We start from the raw sequence: 23,486 nt of genomic DNA, 5'->3' as shown, positions 1-23,486 counted from the left end.
CTTATGTTGACGTTTCAACAGTGGAAACCAGATTTAGTTATGTTTTTGTGTGTAGTTCTGAACACAAATAAAGGGAACATTTTCGTACACACTCAGATTTCTTTACTGTAAAGTAGCAGCCTATCCAAAGTTATGCAAAGTTAGGCCTATGTGTGTTAACGTTTCACACGGTCAGGATATCGGATGTCACTTCTACAAGTATCCCAGGCTTATCTTTGAACGTTTTTGAGCTCTTTAGTTATTTAGTTACTTAGGCTACTCGCAAAAGAAGCATTATAGCATTCGCATAACCGGTGTATTGTCATACAGAATGGACACTAGAAAATTCAAAATTGGCCGAGGTCCTCCGAAGTCCTCATTGTGACATAGTAAAAGGGGGCGGGGCTTGGGATCGGTCAATAGTGGCCCCAAGATCGACCCGTGGGGAACACCACAGGTCACGGACGTAGATATGATTTCAGCCAGTTGATAACTATGCCTGTAAATCCAACCCAGTGTTCTAGTCTGTGTAATAAAATATTGTGATCAACAGTGTCAAATGCTGCACTAAGGTCCAGTACTAGGACCAATGTTTTACCTGAATTTGTATTGAGGCGTATGTCATTGAGAGCTGTTTCAGTGCTGTGATTTGCCCGAAAACCTGACTGAAAGTAATCAAAATACCCATTTGATGTTAGGAAGTTGGTTAGTTGATTAAAGACTACTTTTTCAATAATTTTGCCAATAAAAGGTAGATTGGATATGGGCCTGTAATTGTTTAACATGGAGGCATCCAGGTTATTCTTCTTGAGAAGTGGCTTTACAACAGCTGTTTTCAGTGACTTAGAAAAAAAATGCCAGACAGCTTTTTATGTCTTTAATGCGACAGGATAGTGGAGAATGACAGGAAGTGAGTGGGAGAGAGAGTCGGGGTGGGATCCGGAAAGTACCGTTTACCGTTTTGTTTTATTTTCTTTTTATTATTCATATTTTAGTTCACATCAATATCAAAGAATAGTGTGGACCTGTAAGAACTTTTTCATTTTAATAAGAACTTTTTAATTTGCCTTTTTATTTCTTTCTTAAATTGATGATGTGTGATATGTGCTTCTTTGTTTATGTGTGTATGAAGACTCTACTGCAAACAAAATCTACCTCTGGGTACAAATAAAGTAACTTGAACTTGTCATCCATGATGGTAATGGTGACGTGGTAGTCTCATACTTATAATTATTATCATTGTAGGTTGTCAGCGTAAGAGGAGAGTCCATAATGTGAAGAGTCCAGCAGTGATGGCTGCACCAGCACCCATGCCAAGGAGGATAGTCCTCCAATAGAGCCACTGATTCTGCTTTTTCTCAGCCTCTATCATCCTCTGTTTCATTTCTTGAATCTTCTGCACTGTTCCAGCTATTCGTTGCTCTCTGTGCCTCTTCCGAAGACTGCAAAGCACACCGGAGAATCAATAGTTAACTTTTAATTTCCACAAGGCTAGAGGTTAACTCAAAACAAGACAGATTATGATAACATTTTGTCCTAAAATGTCTAGTTTAATCATTGGCAAGTCATGAGTTCATATGTTTGTGCCCATTTTATGTTGCAACCTAATGTTGCTTGTAGATCAAGTGGACAGACCTTATGTGCATGAGAAATAAAGATAGATAGATAGATAGATAGATAGATAGATAGATAGATAGATAGATAGATACTTTATTGATCCCCAAGGGATCAACAGACATCACACACAAAATGCACTTACAGCAGAAATGGTAAATATAAGTATAAACATATAACCAAACTCCACTGTACAATAGAGACAGTAGGAGATAAGAAAAACTAACACAACTAAATACTAAATATACTATATAAATTAAATGTAAAAAATCCAGTGTGCTTGAGGGTGATCAAGCATGAGACGCTTGTAGTGACAGGGCCTGTAGTTCTGTGTGCATGGTGAGGGGAGGAAGGAAGTGTTCAGAAAGTGTTGCCATACTCTATAGGTACACTTTCAGAAGACTATACAAATTGTGATGCATAATAAACCAAATGACAATTTGGCACAAATGTATGAAAGTCATTTTGCCAATCTGGCAAAATGATTCAGAAGTCGCAGGTTTCAAGGAGATACAGCCCAATTACACTAAGAACCACTTCATTCTTTATCTCATATTCAATTCATATGTAAAAAAATACAGTGTTGGTGTACCAAGTACAATGAAATTCAAATGCTTCTCTAGACAAGACAGTGTTGCATTAGAAGTGCAACATTACAATAAAAGACACATTTAGCACAAAAAACGATATAATAGAGAAATATCAATATGAAATGCATGCGTGTTTTAAAAGTCTTTTTAAAAGTGTCTGTCATCTGTTTACATGTTAGCTCTCTTCCCATGAAATGGAGATTATTGCTATATAGGTTTGGTCAAAGTTGTTTTTCTAGTTCTTATTATTATTATTATTATTATTAACACCCACCAACGTAATAACTTCCCACCAACATAATAAAAATCTGCACAAAATCTGCACATTTTAAACGTAATAATCCTGCCAGCGTAATAATTTCCCACCAACTTAATACTTTTGCCTACTGCCAACGTAATAACCAAATTTCCCACCAACATTTGCAGGAAGTTATTATGTTGGTGGGAAGTTTAAAAAGTTATTACATTAAAGGTGCTCTAACCGATGCTGGGCAAAGTCACTTCTGTTGACTTTCAAACAAAACAGAGAGCTAGCTCATGTAAACCATCTCATGACCATAAAACATGGAACCCCCTCCCCCTTTACTTATACCTCTACTTATTATTCATCACCTTTACAAGGAACCAAGGCAAGCTACATGGACACCCCTTGTGTTTTTAGGGGTCCAAGTAGCAAAGGCTACAGGTTCTGCTTTGTTCTGATTTTTAACCCATTCATGAAATTATGTTTCTGCAGCAAAACCGTATCTGCAGCCATAACCGTAACAGGTACAGACACCAAATGTTCACCTTAAATCTCAAATCAGCGCATGATCTCACAAAGAAGAAATTACCGAATTCCGTCCATAGGGGCGCTATAATAAGCAAATTTAAGTTTTTGCTCGTATTTCAGGAACGGTATAGAATGGACAATGGACTAGTTGCACGAAGGCTCTCGGTGAGCTAGTTTGTTTCCTGAATCTGAATGTAATTACTGTCTACACGTCCTTCTTCATCATAACGTGCTGATTCACTTTGTGCCACACCCAACCGGGTCCATATAGACACTAATTACATTCAGAATAGCAGCAGGTTCAAACACACCTGGCTCCACAGGAAACAAAGGTGCTCACCAAGAGCCTTTCGTGCAACTAGTCCATTGGACAAATTTCCCACCATTTTTAAAAATCTCAAAAGTGAAACTATTCTATCTCCTCCTAGACCCTTGTTCCAATCCCACGAAATGATTCATCACTCTGACATCACAATGATTCATCACATCTGAAAGTTACACATCAATCCAGTTTTGGGACATGGCCTATAATGATTCTATTACCTATATTGTATCTTGCAAAGGTCCAATCCTTTTCAAACTTGGTACACATAATAAATACTACATCTTCTGGATGCACACAAAATTTCAAACAATTCAGTCAATAGGGGGCACTACAGCCCCCACCTTCATTCTACTAAAGCGCACTTCTTACCACTGCTTGGACCCTGACAATCACCGCTTGCGGTTATATTTTGTTATTATTTCACATAAATGCCATAATTGAGTTTGTAGCAGCCCTAGAACCGTATAGTAAACAGATTTTAAATGTAGTATAGGGACAGAGACTGTTTATAGGGACATGTCCCAGACTCTTTATGCAAAGTTGATTAGGCATCCATTGTGTTTTTGCCTAACATACAGTAGTTCAACACCTTTAGTGTGGGCCAAGCAGATTACTGCACAGGATATCATTGTCTTTCTACCTTTAGTTATTTTCATCACCTTTTTTTCTGGGGGCCAAGCAGCTGTGAATGCACTCATTGTGTTACTGGGGGCCAAGCAGGAAAGCTGCAGTGTTTCTACTCTTCTGTTTTGATCCATTAAAAACCATGCAAAAAACCCATAGACGCTCGGCTTCACTGGACTTTCAATGGCACTTACAGAGTGGGCTGATCTCAGTGCAGAAAAGCTACACGTTTATTGGACAAGCACCACAAAATCGTCATTTCCGGTGTCTCTGGGAGTGAATGGGATAGTGGGATGGCTTGGACGCCGAGCTTCTGTATGATGATTGGAGGAACCGTCATAGAGGCTGGACTCTTTTTGATTGACAGCATATGTCGCGATCTGACAGGAAGTGGTTCAAGTTCAAGGGATGCGTTAACATGTTGACCGGTGAAGTCGAGAGGCAAGGCAAGTTGCAGCTCAAATTCTTATAATTTGGGAGTAATACAGTCGGTTTCTATTTGTCTTTGTAAATAGCATACTGTAAATAAAACCGTAATGTGGAGTTACTCCATGCCACAGCCGAACTGTGGCCACACTTATGCATTTTCTTAAATAGTTAAATATATAGACTTTATTTTACTTTATTTCTGCATTGTTGCACTGTTGACTTACTCATTTGCACTATCACCATGACCACTATCACCATTGCACTACCACCATGACACTCATTCACACAGAGCACCTTAGAGCACCTTACCATACCTTACTATTCACAGAGAATCACAGGCTAAGTTAGGTAGCGCGCTATATAACAGTGTAGGCCACATGATGCCATGCCAACTCTATAGCCTACTGTTTGGCCTATTATGGGTTTTGGGATAATTTTTGCCCTCAAAGAACAACATCGCACCTTAATAATATTAATTTAATAATTGACTAGTTTTATCAGAGCTTCCCCTGTTCCAAAGAGCAGCCACTGATAGTTACCATTCAAAACAGCATTGATATGGAATGGTGGTTAACTTTTTTACCACTTCATAGACCCTACCAGCCAAACAGAAAAGATTATTTCTTCTGGATGATAAATCATAACACTATAATGACATTTGCTATCGATATAATCACTTTCTTACATACTTTACTTGAGACAAGTAATAACAATAACAAAAAAACACAAGGGGTGTCCATGTAGCTTGGCTTGGCTCCTTGTAAAGGTGATGAATAATAAGTAAAGGTATAAGTAAATGGTAAAGGGGGGTCCATGTTTTATGGTCATGAGATGGTTTACATTGTGACAATTGTTGACAACTATACACTTACAACTGATAAAACAGATATAATATCACTAAATCAGTGATTTATTACATTGATGGGAAGTTAATGTTACATTTTGAACTTACCACCAACGTAATAACGTCCTGCAAACGTAATAATTATTACGTTGGTGGGAAATTTTGTTATTACGTTGACAGAAAGAACAACAGAACAGAAACAACAGAACAGCAGAAAGCAGCGCCCATCTTCTGTCTGACTCAGGTGATGTAAACATTGCTTATAAGCCCTGCAATGGGCTATCACTTCACTGCTTGAGACTAATGGAGAGAACCTTTCAGAATTTTTTGTGCGAATGGGTTAGCAAAACCATAGTTTTGGCAAACAGAGATGCAGATCATCCCCCTCATTTATTTGTTTGCACAATAACCTCAATAGGAAAAAGATGGCGTTTAAGGAGGGGGACATGGCAGAGCTGAGGTGAGTACAGGGGGAACTCAAGAATAAGCTGAAAGAGGCTAAGGAGGACTAGGAAGATGGAACAGAAGCTGCAAGATAACAACATGAAGGAGGTGTGGAACTGTATGAAATCTATCACTGGCCTTAAGAAGAGCAGCAGCTCAGTGGAGGGAGACCTGGACAGGGCGAACCAGCTGAACCACTTTTACAACAGGTTCGATTGCCCATCCCCCAGCCCCCACCCCACCTCATTACCAGTGCAACACTCACCCCGACCATCACTGGATATTGCCACAGACCCCAGATGCTAACGGTATAAATTAGTTTTACGGCCGGCAGATATATCAGACCAGACGCTATTAATGGTTACAACAATGGCATAATCAGATAGTAAATTGTTTATTTCTAATCTGTAATCTACAAATCTAAGCAAAATAAGGTCACACAAATGACATTTTAAACAGATTCAGCAGCCATTACCGATGTCATCCGCCATGTTTGTTTACCTTTCACAGCTGTTTCAGACGTTGCCGCAAGGGATTATGGGTAGGAGGGAGCATGAAGTGTGCATCGATGCTGCCTTCAAAAAATGACCGTTATATGGGAATTCTAAGATATCTTAAAAGGCAGCAGAATTTGTTTTTTCGGTTTCGAACCGCACTTGCTGCCTTGCTCCCCAGTTAGATATCTTAAAAGGCAGCAACTTTACCCGTTTCGAACACACCCCATGTCTCACCCCCGTCCCCAAGAAACCACACCCCAGCGAGCTTAATGACTTCAGGCCTGTCGCTCTAACATCACATGTGATGAAAACAATGGAGCGACTGGTCTTAGGTATGCTCAGACCCCAAGTATGCCATGCACTAGACCCGTTACAGTTTGCATACCAGGAGAAAGTGGGCGTGGACGATGCCATCACTTATCTTTTACACAGGACACATTCTCACCTAGACAAGGGGAAAAGTGCTGTGAGAATCATGTTCTTTGATTTCTCAAGTGCTTTTAACACCATCCAACCCCTCAGACTGGGAGACAAGCTCTTGCAGATGGGTGTGGACGCTCACCTGGTAACCTGGATTACAGATTACCTGACCGGCGACCACAGTTCAGATCAGACTGAAGAACTGCCTCTCTGACACTGTGATCAGCAGCACCGGAGCGCCACAGGGAACTGTGCTCTCTCCAGTCCTGTTCACCCTGTACACATCTGACTTCTGCTACAACACCGAGTCATGCCACATGCAGAAGTTTTCTGATGATACTGCAATTGTGGGGTGTATCAGGGACGAGCAAGAGGAGGAGTACAGGAGCCTGGTGGAGGACTTTGTGCAGTGGTGCAAACTCAATTACCTTCAACTAAACACTTCAAAGACCAAGGAGATGGTGGTGGATTTCCGCAGGTCTAAGCCCGCTCTGCTACCAGTCTCCATTGATGGGGTCAATGTGGAGGTGGTAAGCACCTACAAGTATCTGGGTCTCCACCTGGACAATAAACTGGACTGGTCAGCCAACACTGATGCACTCTACAAGAAAGGACAGAGCAGGCTGTACTTCCTGAGGAGGCTGCGGTCCTTCAATGTGTGCAGCAAGCTCCTCAGGATGTTCTATCAGTCTGTTGTGGCCAGCCCTCTTCTATGCAGTGGTATGCTGGGAGGAAGCACAAAAGAAGAAGGATGCTGGGCGACTTGACAGGCTGGTAAGGAAGGCTGGCTCTGTAGTGGGAGCTGAACTGGGTGCATCACTTCAATATCTGACAAAAGGACCCTAAACAAACTGATCAACATCTTGGACAATGAATGTCATCCGCTCTACAGCACTATCAAAAACCAAAAGAGCTTGATCAGCTGGAGACTTCGCTCACTACCATGCACAACTGAAAGGCTGAGGAAGTCATTTGTTCCTAGGGCCATTGAACTGTTCAATGCCTCACTAAAGGGAAGAGGAGAGATAGACTTCTCTGCTTAGTCTGTCTGCCTCTCCACCCTCTCCATGTCCATGTTTGAGTACTGACTGCCCACTACTGCTTACTACTGTTTTACTACTGTTTTACTAATGTACACAGCCTAATGTTTTCACTACTGTTTTAGTGCTACACTGTTTTTCATGCTATATTAGCACACATGATCAATGGCTGTGGCCAGGCTTCTGCTACAATACTGAATGAATGAATGGCTATAACCCTATTACCTCAACCTGTTCTAGCACTGAAATAGTTTTTTATTTTACCTTGTCTACATTATACTTTACTCTCCTATTTGTCCATATTATATATGCTGGTCTTTAGACCTTACTCTTGCACTGTTGGACTAATGTTGGACTACTTTTTGCACCTTCACCATGACACTCACTCTCTTGAGCACCTTGCCATGCACACATAACTAAGTACTATGGTTGGACTACTGTTTGCACCTTCACCATGACACTCACTCCCTCTAGCACCTTACCAGTCCCGGCCCTGTCACTACAAGCATCTTATGCTTGATCACCCTCAAGCACATTGGACTTTCTTAATTTAATTTATATAGTGTATTTAGTATTTAGTCTTGTTAGTTTTCTTATCTTTCCTATCTTCTACTGTCTTTATTGTACAGTGGAGTTTAGTTATATGTTTATACTTATACTTATGTTGACCATTTCTGCTGTAAGTGCATGTTGTGTGGGATGTCTGTATGCTACTGAGACCCTTGAATTTCCCCTTGGGGATCAATAAAGTATCTATCTATCTATCTATCTAACCCATGTTCTGCGTTCACTCCAGCGAGAGTAAAATAAATGTTTAAAAGCAGTGTCATCACCATAAATTTGCATTTACCTCGTGATTTATGCCCATTAAACTTTTAACTTACAACAGCCTAATTTCGAGTAGACTAGGTGTGACCCATGTCTGTATTACTGGGCTATTAATGCATGATAAGCCTAATAGCCTATATATTTTGTAAGGAAATGTAAAAGACAGATGACACAGAACTAGCTATGCTCAAATTCAAAATAAACTTTTGAAGCCTACCTCAATAAAACATAAAACACTGCAAAGGGAATATATTTGTGCTGCACATACCAGCTTAACTAGTGTAAATTCAAAGACCTGTTATTTCCATTCTTTTGGATTGGACTAGCCCGTCTCTATGCTGGTTTCATGGACAGTAAGAAGCCGCTTTGTTCGGTGTTTTAAATAAATGCTGTACAGCTGCCATACCAGAATATAATACACTCTGCGGATGGGCTCCACACCTGTAGAAACTGGTGTAGTGGAAATTCAGGCTTTCCTCAGATGGTGGAAGAACTGAAGGCATTAGTCCCTTTCGGACCAAGTTAGTTACAGGAACTTAGTTATAAGAACAGTCCACTTCGAAATCAGTTCTACTAACTACTCTCCCCCAAAACCCATTTGCATTTGGACTGGCCAAGTGGCCATAGGAACTGGTAGGAGGACATAAGGAGTGACGTAAGCACAGCGACAGTGTTTATAGTGTTGTCACTTGCTACTGGCCTCGCCAAATACGAGTAAATTAGCCTACATTTTGGAATTATTTGAATGACCATCACTGTCTACTGTCACTTCAAGCAAATCCTGATGCTGCACATGTTTTGCTTTTTTTTGCTGTGAAAAACAGCTGTGATAGAGCAAGCAAGCATACTGGTTAACAGTAGCCTAACGTTAGTTATCAGATCTGTTTGGAAATTGGATTTATTCTTGAAAGGTCATCGATGTTTGATTTTATGGTCACCGAAATAATAAATAACATCTGGCATTTTAGTGGAATTGTTGCCGTGTCATAGTACTCTAAGTTACATGTTATGAACATGGTGTCATCTAACTGTTCTGACTAGCAGTAGGCTATTGCACTAAATTGGAGAAACGAGGAAACTGTCCGTTGTCCTGAAGTGTGTGTAATTACGTTTGATAATTTGGGGGATTCTTCATGTTTATGCCATTAGTTTATGCCATTAGCATTTTTCGGAATTTATGATTTGTTTTATGACAGTCAGAATGCATGTAAGCGAATTTGTGTGTTGTAGGCCTACATAACTTTAAGTTAGTCTCTAAGCTAATATTTTTTCAATAGCAACCTCTGTCCTCTGCCAAATACAGTTGCATTTTCAGCCGTTCAGGAATTATTTCAGCAAAAGTGGGACATGCATAATGTTTAATTCCTCGGTCGGGACGAATGAAACAGGCATGATGGACGAATAAAGCCAGCAGTTTAAGCCTAAACTTCCCTCAACTTCAATATTTTACAACAAATCATAAATAGTACTTTCAAAAGGTTTTATCTCACGGAAATATCATGCATATGCATAATATCATGCACATGGATGATTTTGCCATTTATATAGCTATAACAGTAAGTGTTCCCATTTATATCATGTTTCTACTGTGCAAAATGTTATTTCACTATGTATATACATGGGTTAGGCCACTGCAAATCCAAATACAGTAAGTGCCTTTCACGACCCACAGCCCATCAGTCTCCATAGGTTTAACATGGCAAAACTCGATCTCCTACCTAACCTAGGCTATTTATTAAACTGCTTGTCCATGTCCCAGACCCTTAAATGATAGAGATTAATTATCAGAGATCAAGGACAGGGCAAATGAAACTGAAACGATGGAGAAGTTTAACTAGCTCTAACATTAGCGAGTTGTATTTGTGTGTAGTATAGGCCTGCATTCAGGCGTATTAGAACAGAAAGTGATATATTGTTTGCGTAGCAGACGTTATGCCATTGCACAAGGCTGTTCACCATCCATTTGGGTCCGGACTGGAGCAGAGTGCGTTCTGCATGCCGTCCAGTCTCGTTAATAAAGTCTCTGACAGTAGTCTATTTCTATATATTTCATTTACACAGGCAGCGCAGATTTAGAGTTTATGAGTTAGACCAATCACATACACCTAGGGCAGGGGTGGGCAAACTGCCGGCCCGCCAAGCACTTTCATCCGGCCCGCTGAGCATTTCATTTGGTTATCAGGCTGCTCACTATTTTTTTCCTGCGATCTAGACGACGTTGGTTAGCTTTACTGCAAACTGCTTTTCACTCTCCTTAGAGAACGTTTACAATGTCAATGTCAAAACATCATGTTAAATAGAGATAACATAATGTTAAACTAAGTTAACTCTTAGTTATCTCCTTTGCAGCAGATCTAACGTTAACATGCGATCCATTTAATTGGGAACGCGTCTGCACTCACGAGAGGGAGAGAGAGCCGCAGGTTCCAGCTGGCTTGTCCTTGTTGATAATTGATATCTCCTTCTTATAAGAAACTTTTAAAAGGAAATCATGAAGGCAGCAGTAGTTCCCACTACTGACCATTTAAAAAGTGTGAGAGGGCCATACCGTAGCAGGCAGAAGATCATTGAAAAATAAACGTAAATTAAAGCGACTGTCTTAAAGCGACAGTGCACAATTTATACATTTGTTAAACAGCATAAAATTAGCAGTATTTTTAAGCAATTAATATTTTAAAATAAATATTTAGTCATAAAATGGGGTTGTTGTGCAGCCCGCCGGGCAATTTTCAAAACCCAGTGTGGCCCTTGAGCCAAAAAGTTTGCCCACCCCTGACCTAGGGCTCCCTATGTGAAGGAAAAAGACCCGGCCATATTTCAGCAAGACAAACAGCATGTAATGTGATGTGTGAATCTCAACTCGAAAAAATAAGAGCTAACTCCAAGAGAGTAGTATTTCTATAAAATGTATAAATTAGCATTTTTTGCCTTACACTTTGCAAAAGTTAGTAAGAAACAGGCACTCTAAAACCGCAGCTTTTACAACCAAAAGGTATACTGGGGTATGATGTATGACGTACAAGTTGTCTCTCTGCTGTATCCCCCATCTGACAATAGGATAAAACAATAATCAGTGAACTTCACATCACTCACATTCCTCCATCTTGTTCAGCTGCTGGATCACCATTTTGTGTATCCATCTGGTTAATCAGCACCTGCCTAATGGACTCAGGGTTGAAGAGATATCAGCTGCTGGTTTGTTCCTCTACAGTAAACTGTTGCAACTGCCTCTGCAAAAATAACAATGACAGAATTTAAGAAATAATTCTAAGGATATGTTTGCACTGTCGGCTTTGATACACTGTTCTGTTTTAATTACACAAAAAGAAAAGATTCCATACAACCTAGGCAAAAAAGGCCTCATTAGGAGTTCACTCTGCCAGATCATATGCCAGGCATGGAAAAGTTCATTTTTTTCCCTCATAATTTATTTAAAATAATGAAACTTTCTTATATTCTAGATGCATTACATTAAGTGAGATATTTCCTGTATCTTCTGAAAAGTAATTAACTAATCTGACTAATCTGAAATAGTTAATTTACACACTCAATACGTCGGTCGTCCTTTTACATACATTTCTGTATCAATGTGATGTGGCAAGGAGGTAATCTGCCTGTGGCACTGCTGAGGTGTTATGGAAGCCTAGGTTGCTTTGATAGCGACCTTAAGCTCGTCTGTATCGTTGGGTCTGGTGTCTCTCATTTTCCTCTTGACAATGCCCCATACTGTCCATGGGGTTTAGGCAGAGACTTTCTAATGAGACACAGCACTCAAAAAATCTTCCATAGAAATGCATGGGGTTAGTTTATAACGGCAATATGGCAGTTGTCTACACATATCCCGCCACTTCCGGCAAAAAAGTCGACACGTGAATACATTGTGCCAATCATGTGGTGTGTTTAAATATATTGTGTTCCCCATGATTAGATGGTTACTCTATACAACCCCAGGTGGCACTGTGGTAACTCTATATAAAACATATTGAACTCAATGGTGCATTTTGAACATGTTCAGGGTGGAAAATAAAAAGAAAGATTTGCATAAGACAAGTCAAATTGGTGTTTTTAAAAAGAAGGGATCATGGAGAAGAAAGAAAAATATATTTAAAAAAATCTTTGTATATTCCCACAAGGTGTTTGGGTGCTCTGAAAATGAGAATCAAAATGATTTTTCAGACTTGTGAGGTCTGCTGTTCAGACCCTAAAGGAATTTATTTTCTGTTCATTGCTTTTTGTGAGAGTGTTTCTACTTATCTCAATAAGGAACATAAATCAAGATCCTATGTTGAGTACAAATGTCTTCTGAAGGCCTAAACAGAGCCCAGACAAAAACTCCAATAAAATTTTGATCAACTTTGAGGGACAGCTATGACCATGTAGGATCATCCAGACCAAACATGATGATTTTGCTATATATTATTCCTATTTATGTACCAGCATGCAAGATTTGAGCCTCCTACATGGTTTAGTTCTTGCGCTATGGGGCTTGTGAACTTTGACAAAAAAAAAAGAGGCCGAACAAAATCGACACCCCCCTCCACCTGTAAAACTGGCTGTATCTTGGAAAGTATTGATCTTACATAAAAGTAATTTGTCTCCTGGGTAACATGGGTACAGCTGGTAATTTTTTCAGAATTTTTTGAGACCTAAGTGTGTGGGCCCTGGTTGAATTGAAGTGGAATGACCCAATACCATGGTCAGCAAACCAGTTACTAGTAGTGTTGGCACTGTGGGCAGATGCCAAGTCATGCTGGGAAAGGAAATTAGCATCTCCATAAAGGTTGTCAGCAGGTGGAAGCATGATGTGCTCTAAAATATCCTGGTATACAACTGCATTGACTCTGGCCCTTGATTGGACTTATATTTCCAAATTGTCAAGGCTGCTTGGCTCAAAGCAGACCTGACATAAAATGGGGGAGACCACACCGTAGCGTTCAATATAAATACATCATTTATTTACATAAATAGAAAACGTCAGTATAATGTATAAAAGCAAAGTGTCGTGCAAAGTGTGTCTAGGGGAAATGAATAACCAAAACAAAACGCGGGGAAGACGGAGGGAGCTCCCAGCAAGGGCTACACGACCAGCGACGGCTCTCTCCAAGCTCTCCCCATCGGCGCAAGCCACAAATGAGCGATAGGCCAAGAGCGCGTCCATGGGAAACCCAGCATTCTTATATAGTCCAGCCCATTAGCTACTGGGCGCCACCCCTGCACTCAGCACCCTGCAGGAGACAGACAGGCAACACATAGAATAAAGGGGCGGAGCCCCAAGAAGAGTCAACAGGGTCGTAACAGTCCCCTTGAAACAGAGGCCCACCTAAGTGGGACTCTGCACTGGTCAACAACATCAAGAATTTAAACTATAAACTATTTCAAGGCATAACAATCATTCATTACTCCACCATGACGTAGAACCCAAGACACCACTACAAAACCTTAGTTTAGAGGTCACACCAACCACCACCAAGTGCATTGCCTATCTCACATTTTTTCCCATACCCCCCCAAACCTCCACTTCCCGATCCACCGGCAATCCAGGGCCCTTGGAAAGCACTTTAAGGAGAGACCAGGAGAAAAAGTAACAGGAAAGACAGCAGACATGAGACATAACAATTATTCAACACAGACATAGGAGTGGGACAATGAATCACATTGTCCACACCCCTGATGTGACGTATGTCCAAGTGGTAGTGTTGCAGGAACAAGGCAAGTTGGGAATGTGTAGTGTGCAGTTAAACAGCAGGGTTAACCGTGATCTAAATACCTCTGCCTCCCCAATTTGATGCATTTGTCAAGGCCAACACAATAACACAACTGACGAACAGGTGGACCACCAACACCTATATTGTTTTCTATGGTGTCAGTACAAGTAAACATATCTGAAAACAAAGCACAAAATGACCAAATCCAAAACTTGAGTTCTGAGCTTTTCTCTGAAAAATAACCTATATCCAAATTAGCCAATATTTCTGAAAAGTCAAGCTTTGGCTGCAGTACTGGGTCAACAGTGCCACCACGGTCAAGCTCTGCTGCCACCATCGGATGACTAAGCACACTGTTAACCACAGCCACCGCAGCAGATGACACATCCACACAAACCAGACCAAAACTGTGACCTGGCGAATCGTGAGACTCAAGCAAGTTAAGGTCACATAACTGGGTGGGTATATTCCTGTCGGGGGTAAGGAATGGGTAGTCACGCTCAGATACTCGTAGGAACCTAGAATAAGGGCCAGAAAATGTAGCACTATATGGTGAAGTGGGCATACGCAACAAAGCCATGACCTGATCGTATGGACTAAATGCTCGTTCCACCACTTGACCAAACACTTCTCTCATGTTTTGCTGGGCCTTACTCAAATTTTCACGGCCCATCTTCCAGGCCAACAGCAACCTCCGCCGGAACCCCTTCACATTGTTGATCACATTCACTGGAGCTTTGAGCTCCTCCGAACCATCTTTCAACAAAGTCAAATCATGGACCTGACAGGCAGAAACGAAATCATTGGGTCTGAAACCCATGCCAGTTTGCCTCACACCTCACAAGCAGTCAACCCCAGCCACGGTACACCATCCTCCCCATTACCTTGAGCAACAGCTACCTTCTCACAGGAAAGAGTGGGTGGTGACTCAGGCAAGGTCAAACTAACACAGTCCAAATCCAACCCTTCTGACTCTTGGTGTCCCTGCAGGTTGGGACTCATTTCAGGGGTCACTTCACAGGGGGTAACCACTTCAGGAAAATCAACAGAACACTAGTCGGTCTCCATAGGCAGAACAGACTTAAGGTTTACTACAGGTGGCGGTGGCATCACTGGCCACACCCGCCCCCCTGCCAAATTATTTCCTAATATCACGTCAACTCCTTCAACAGGCAGTGACGGACGAACAGCCAAGACAACCTCTGCCTTCACAAGCTCTGACTCCAGGGCTATCTGATGCAGTGGAACAGAGATGGTATGCATCTTGATACCGCGGACAAGGACAACCGACCCAGTGTCAGACGCATCAGAGAAGGGCAAGGTGGATTCCAAAATAAAGGATTCTGACGCTCCGGTGTCGCGCAAAACACGCACCGGTACTCTCTCGTCACTCCCAATCAACGAAACATACCCTTTAGTGATAAATGGGTTATAGCTCTCACTAGCACCTCCACAAGGAAGACGTTGTTCCGAAAGCAGCACCTCCCTGACTGTGTCAGTGCTCTCACTCACTGAACTCAGAGGGACACCACTTGCTGAAGTCATATTTGATTGTTTTATACACTGCTGTTTCTCAGAACACGCAATCCTGACCGCACAACCGGCACCCTTTGGTTGAAACCTACTACGTCGCCTCTCCCGCAAAGCAGGGCATTCGTTTTTCCAGTGACCCGTCTGCAAACAATAATTACGTGTATCCTCTGACTCAGTGTTTTCCTTGTAATTAAAATCATGCTTGGGTACATTAAAACGACGAGGACGAAACTCTTCCTGATTATGGGCACGGAAACTATGCTTGTGAATCAAGACATATTTATCAGCGAGCTCGGCTGCCTCAGCCGCTGTTTTAACATCGTGCTCACTGACATAAGTGGCAATACGTTCTGGTATGATGTTCTTAAATTGTTCAAATATCATTAATTCACACAGCCCTGCAAACGTATCCACAGCCTCAGCTGTACGCCAGCGATTGAAAAGCGCAGCCAATTCACGCACCAGCTCTAAGTGTGTTTGCTCATCGTTTTTACGCCAATTTCGAAATCTTTCTCTATAGGCTTCGGGAACTAATTCGTACGCTTTAAGAATAGACCGTTTAACTGCAGCATAGTCTTTCCGCTGTGAGTCCTCCAACGCAACGTAGGCCTCCTGGGCTTTGCCAGAAATTACACTCTGTAAAAGCAAAATACGCTCTGAATCTCTCCAGCCGTGGTCATCTGCGAGTATTTCAAAAAGAGAAAAGAAAAGGTCAGGCTCATTAAACTTGGGTAAGAGCTTAGACATATGTGACAGCTCGTCCTGTTGCGAAGAGGCTCTCCCCTCTTCCAACAGTTTTAAACGATGTTGTTCCTGCCGCAATTTATCATACTCTAATTCTCTATCCTTTTCTCGTTCTCTCCTTTCCCGTTCACGTTCACTTGCCAATAATTTGTCTCGTTCCAATTGCATTTCCAACAATTTCATTTGCTGGTCAAATGTTAATGCCGACGTGAGTTGAGGCGTCGAAGTCTGTGCCACAGGCTCCGGTAATGGATTAAGTGAAATTACCTCTTTCACCCAGCCCCTCCATAACTAACTGCAACAACGCGTCTTTCTTGATACTTTTAGGAATCAGTGACTCAAATCCGTAGTGCTCCACTACTTTAACAAGTTGAGCTTTAGTTAAACTTCTTAAACTATCTGCCGAAGGGGCAGCCAAAAAATCACTCGTTTCCATTTACGTTTCCATTAGGCCTACAACAAACATCACTTAGCCTAAACCAAACAACAATCAAGTTATGCCAATCAATACAAAACAATTCCAAACAACTCTCGCTCAATTTGCTCTTTCACACTAAAGCTACACGTCTTGAAAACTAAAAGTGGTTTCCGACACAATGAAGGACTACACACAATTCAGACTGGAGCGCCCTGCATCTAAATCCCCCACAAAACCAAAACCTATTTCCAAACTCTAATCTTCACGTGTCTTCGTGATTGAGCTGAAAGCAGCCCCCCCTCATTCAACACGCAAAAACAACAAATAAGCAGGAAATAAAACAAAACTTTTAAGCGGTCTCACCTATGGCAGGGTGTTCACGTTGCTCCAAGGTAATCCAATTCGCTATTTTTCTCTTCTTTGTAACAGAAACCACCACATTTTCGAATCAAACAAGACGTGCGCTCAAAAAGTTTGTTCCGACCAACAAACCCGACCAAACGATGGAACTCCCATTCTTCGCGTCATACTCAAATGAACCAATCACTACGGGGGTTCCCCCAATTACAAATCAGCTGGGCCTATTAAGTTTGCTGCAACTCACCGAAATCAGCAAACTGTTGCGTTCGACGGCACAATGAAGGCACAACCAATTTATCCCAAAAAACATCCAATTATTTTAAATCTCCGCGGCAAAAATCTCCCGGACGAGTCTCCCACATGTCAAGGCTGCTTGGTTCAAAGCAGACCTGACATAAAATGGGGGAGACCACACCGTAGCGTTCAATATAAATACATAATTTATTTACATAAATAGAAAACGTCAGTATAATGTATAAAAGCAAAGTGTCGTGCAAAGTGTGTCTAGGGGAAATGAATAACCAAAACAAAACGCGGGGAAGACGGAGGGAGCTCCCAGCAAGGGCTACACGACCAGCGACGGCTCTCTCCAAGCTTTCCCCATCGGCGCAAGCCACAAATGAGCGATAGGCCAAGAGCGCGTCCATGGGAAACCCGGCCTTCTTATATAGTCCAGCCCATTAGCTACTGGGCGCCACCCCTGCACTCAGCACCCTGCAGGAGACAGACAGGCAACACATAGAATAAAGGGGCGGAGCCCCAAGAAGAGTCAACAGGGTCGTAACACAAATGAAATGCAAAATTTACTTTCATCTGAAAAGAGGACTTTGGACCACTACACAACGGTACAGTTAGTTTTCTTCTTACCACAGGTAAGACACTTCTTACATTGAGTGTCTTCTGGACAACTGTCAAGTCTTCAGTGTTTCCTATGATTGTGGTTGTGTATACTGTAGTATGGTACGTGCTATGTGCTACTGAACCAGAGAAAGGCTCAAGAAACCGTCTGTGTTAGAAATGGTTTATTCTAATATTTTTATATAGTTGATTTTTGATTTCGATGAGCTGTCAGCCATTATTATCAAGATTAAAACACAAAATACTTGAAATATTTCACTTTATGTGTAATAAATCTAGAATATATGAAGGTTTCACTTTTTGAAATAAATTATTAAAAAAATGAACTTTTCCACAAAAATATATTTTAGCTGCACCTGTACATTTCAATAATAAGCTTTTTAGACAGATATTTTAGAGTCTCAGAGCAGCCACCACTGGTTGAATATTCTTAGGTAAGCAAAACTGCTACCACATCAAACTTATAAAACACACAAAAGAAGAGTGCCGTTCTCAGACTTGGTCATGCCTGTTCTTTCTGTCCTGAAAATATCTTGCAAAAATCTTTTCAGGCTTATTGACATTGTTTAGTAGGCTAGTATGCCTACTACTTGTAGCCTACAAGTTAGGGCTGGTCAAATTATTAAAGGTGCCCTGCCACACGTATTTCATTACTTTGTGGTAATGTCTGAAGTTCTACCATGGATTCTGTAAAAAAATGTGTGGAAAACATGCCTTGGTTACCTTGTTTAAAGCCATTCTAGCGTGGTATAGAAAGCCTGCAGGAAGACTCAGCTCGATTTGTGCCAGTTCTCATTAATATTCAACGAGCTAAGTTGCTTGACTCTGATTGGCTAACAGCTAGTCGGTTTCCTCCATAACATTACAGACATAGGAAACAAATGGGCTTTCTTTAAGAAATTACTATAAAATATGTGCAAAAAATTATATTAATTTTAGGTGTGTCTGATTAGTCCCATAAAGGATACCTATTCTGCATTGGTTTGGTATCACTATGTCGCATGCCTTGGGGGGTATTGAAAAAAGGAGACCGTTTCTTATAGGAAATAATGTATTTTCTTTAAAATATTCATATAAAATACAGTGTGCATACAGTTGCTATAAGAAGAGGTGTGTCTGATGAGTCCCATATAGGATAACTATTCTGCATTGGTTTGGAGTCACTAGGTCACATGGCTTACGAAGTATTGAAAAAAGGAGACTGTTCCTTATAGGAAATAATGTATTTTCTTTAACATAATCATATAAAATAGAGTGTGCATACAATGGCTATAGTGTGTCTGATTAGTCCCATAAAGGATAACTATTCTGCATTGGTTTGGAGTCACTATAGGTCACATGATGTCAAAGCTATTGACAAAAAAAGACATTTCGAGAATAAAGTTGAAATATCATATTAATCTCGACGTGTCGATGCTGACATTAAACTCGCAATAGGCCCTACTCTTTAAACATAGCCTACACTAATACACACTATGTTACATAAAAGAAAAATGGGCTTCAAATAGGTGTTATTTCAGATAGATTGCTAGATTGCAGATATTCAGATAGATTGCGTCTTGTCTGTTAACTACTCATTGCCGTCATCGTGAAATGCTGTCTCGCGGTTATGGAAATACCATGCACTATGCCGTTTAGGATAAATAGCTAGACAAATATATGTATCCAATGATATAATGTTTCTATACAAAATGTTATTTCACTCTGTTTTACGTGGTTAAGGCCACTGCACATCCAAATAACTGCCCTTCATGACCCACAGGCCGTCACTCTCCAGGATAACATGGCAAAACTCATTTTTCTAAAACTGCTTTTCCATGTCTCGCCTGCAATACGTATAGGAGGCTAGAAACACATAGCCTAAGCATATATCCTATTTTGATCCCGTGAGAGAATATGTGTGCATGCACTTTATTTATGCACTTTGTGTGCATATGTGTGCATGTAGGCTACTAGCTACTAGCCTACATGGGGTGGTCGGGAGGACAGCTTTCATTCGTCCCTCCATAGACATTCAGCAATAGGCTGTTTTGCATCCATTACAAACAAGCAACGTGAAAATCTAGGATTGGGGAGAGCGCCTAGTATGCCTAGTGCATAAGCATGAAGTTGAACCTTTAGATGAAAAACAACACTTTAATAATAGGCCTACAATAAATAAATAAACCGCTATGACAGGGGTCTCAAACACCCGGCCCGCGGGCCAAATCCGGCCCGCGTCCTGCCCAATTCCGGCCCGCGACGTATGACAAAATAATAATGTAATCCGGCCCTTGAGGCTATTAATTGCGACAAACAACAATACTGATTAAAATAGACGATAGATCCAGGTACGGTGACAAATCTCATTTTGCTCTCAATCACATTTGCTCCACTATGTGCAAGACATCCAGAGCTTGATTCAAACCCAAAATCGCTGCGCAAAGTTTTCAGGAAATACTTGTATTACACGCGAGAAACACAAAGACGTGCATTTGTAATGACGCGGAAGCGATGCAGGCCATAGTGTTGCAGAAATTGAAGCAGAAATTAAGCAGAAATAGCCAGGCCTACACCAAATGTTTAAAAACGTTCACGTGTGTTGAAGTCTTAGGTAAGCTATGTTATTCACCTATTCTAATTCTAATTCTGAAGGAGAATATCCTTTTGGAGATTATGATCGATCGTCTATGACAGTGATAGTCACGGTGCGTCTGTGAATGGAGGTGCGTGTATACAACGGTGTCCACTAAGCATACCATGCTTGTTTCGACCCTCTGCCCAACATAGCTTGGAGATTGCAGTGGTAATCGTGATGATAGTGTCCGTAATGGATGTGGTACAGACAGCAGGGCTAGTAGAAATAGGGCTCTAAAGAACTACAAAGTCACCCGCAATATACTTCTGTGTAGGCTACTGCAGATTACCCGCGATAGGAACTGTTTGACCAGAAAACTTTATTGTAGGCCTATATTGTAGTAATCTATTACTAAACCACAACATCTTAGGTGTTGGTATACATCTTAGGTGTTTTTCTGTTAATGTGTTATGTGGGTAGTATGAAAAAAGGAAAGTAAACCTGCTTAAATATGTTCATCCAGTATTTACTGAAAGGTGCATAATTTGAGGTGCTTGCCATCCAGTGACAAATTAGATGGGTACATTTACCCCCTTCATAAACTTTTGTTTTACTCAAAGATTTGTACATTTACAGTATAACTTTATCTCTGACCACTTTCAAGCTATGGCCTTTTAAATTTTGATATAAAAATCCAATGGTGTTGCTTTCTTAACCCTGATGCCTAGTTTGCCAGGTTTAAAAAAGTTATGAGAGGAAATATTTTTATTTGGTGTGAAACACACACACATACCTGTTTTTTTTTATGTTTTTCATTTATTTTATAATTTGTATTAATATTTATTTTATCATTATTTTATTTATAAGCTAAGGTTGCTAGCACAGGTGTCTAAAACTAGATAAAAACACGTGCACTTTCTGTTTGCAGTTTTGTGTGGTATTTGAAAAAAAGAACATTGTATTTTCAGAAATAGCTGGCCCTCCAATCAGATGACGTTGGCAGAATTGGCCCCCAGCTCATTTCAGTTTGAGACCCCTGCGCTATGACGTTTAGGCTACTTTTGACCATCGCATTTATCGTCTGTAACTCCGTGATAAGGACCTAACAGCAAAGTATTTGGCTGAGCAACGTAGGTTAATATGTTCTATGTTTTGTCCACATGATATAGGCCTATGTCTAATCATTGTCGCACTCGAACACTCTGAATCATTGTTGCACTTGTTGCATTGTTTCATTCGTCCTCCCTTTCAATCGCCCCGAGCGGTCGTTCTCTCTCCAAACTAACTTTATTCTAAAAATGATGAGTTTAATGTCGACACGTCGAGATTAAAGTCGATATTACATTTCAACTTTATTCTCGAAATGTCGAGTTTAATGTTGACATGGTGACTTTAAAGTCGACATGTCGAGTTTAATCTCGTCATGGCAAAAATATGTTTTCCTTCATGTGTGGCCCTACTCGTCGTATGCTTCACAGTTCACACCCACAACAAATGGTGGCGGTATTGCGCCAACTAAGCGCCAACGAAAGGAACAGAAGAAGAATGAAGACGAAACAGAGACCAAAAAGCTGCGTTCAGAGTAGCCTAGTCTAGTATGGTGAATAGCCTAACTCCTGGTGGTTATCCACTGGACTACTATGTATGTGTAACGATAATTTTCAGAAAGGAAATTGCTCTCAAAGAGCAAAACTCGAGCGAGCACTTGAAATTGATGTTAACGAGCGAACAAAGATCAATGCGACCAGCATCATGTCTGCTCTACATTCTACCCTAACGCTGTGTTTGTGTTTACGCTATCGGTCAACGGTAACTGTGATGCTAACTTTTAGGCTATATGATGTCAAGCTGACAGGCCCAGGTTGTAGCAGTCCTGTTTTGCCAACTTACGGGTGAATTTATGTCATCTTCTCTTCCATATGGTTTGAATGTGCAATCATTAGAAGTCCTCGTTTTTTTTCCCCTTATCATAGCCACTTCAACTAGCCTACAAGCAACAGAGACCCAAATAAAATTTCAATATGGCCACTGTCCGTCATCTTTCAAAATAAAAGTCCAACGTTATTCAGTACTTTGAAATAGGCTTAAAGAAACATCGCCTATCTTCTACCCAACAGATATGTAGCCTACTTTCAAAGATACGCTAAATGGAAAAATAATAATGAAACTAACTATGCCTACCTGTTAAATAATAAATAAAATTAAATAAAAAAAAACACTTAAGCCTACCTGTTTTGCATAACAAGGCATAAACGTATTGCTTCATGTTAGGGCACATAATTCATGCTTCATGGAAATGGCCAAATGAATAATAACAATAACTAGATAATGTAGCCTAATTCCAGGGAATTATGAGTGCATGAAAATGACGCTAGGACATGGTGGTTGCATAGCTTAATAAAAGTTGATAGTTTAAAAGTAGACAGTTTAAAATTTGAATGTAGATAGTTTAAAAGTTGTTAATAGACAGATTGTTTAATAGACAGATAGTTTAATGGATGTTGAAAGTTTAAAAGTTAAATGTAGATAGTTTAAAAGTTGTTGATAGACTGATAGTTTAACTCATTGAATGCCAAGCTGTTTTCGGAAGCTTTGTCCTATAGTGCCAGCAATCTAGACCATTGTTGATGATTGTTGTACAGCCACAGCATATTCTGTGTTATAGCTATGAACACATACAATGGCTCGTTTGAAAGGTGAGACTTCAAAGGGGTGGTTCAGGATTTTGACATAGGACCTCATTTCCAAGTAAGCAAGTGTGATATTTATCAGTGGAGACCGTTTTCAACACGTTTCATCCAGTCGTTCTAATTGCAGAGTTCGCAGGTGCTAGGCTAGCGCAAGTCAACGGTATGTGCTAGCCTGCCACTAAAAACAGTCTTACCCACTCCAAAGTACACCCAAG

The 23,486-nt window shown here is 40.7% G+C and overlaps 1 long non-coding RNA gene across 1 annotated transcript; it reads right to left on the bottom strand.

Annotated features, from left to right (window-relative positions):
* Positions 1 to 912: 912 nt before the first annotated feature.
* LOC125305400 lies at positions 913 to 22,607 on the bottom strand. Its single transcript, XR_007195413.1, has 3 exons — positions 22,472 to 22,607; positions 11,500 to 11,636; positions 913 to 1,421 (listed from the first exon to the last, which is right to left on the bottom strand). It is a non-coding gene; the product is annotated as an uncharacterized LOC125305400 (long non-coding RNA).
* Between the last annotated feature and the right edge of the window lie 879 nt (positions 22,608 to 23,486).

Source organism: Alosa alosa, chromosome 13, assembly GCF_017589495.1.
Source record: "Alosa alosa isolate M-15738 ecotype Scorff River chromosome 13, AALO_Geno_1.1, whole genome shotgun sequence".
NCBI classification, from domain to species: domain Eukaryota; kingdom Metazoa; phylum Chordata; class Actinopteri; order Clupeiformes; family Clupeidae; genus Alosa; species Alosa alosa.
The sequence above is the reverse complement of the archived record's forward strand: the minus strand, read 5'-3'. Positions and strand labels throughout refer to the sequence as shown.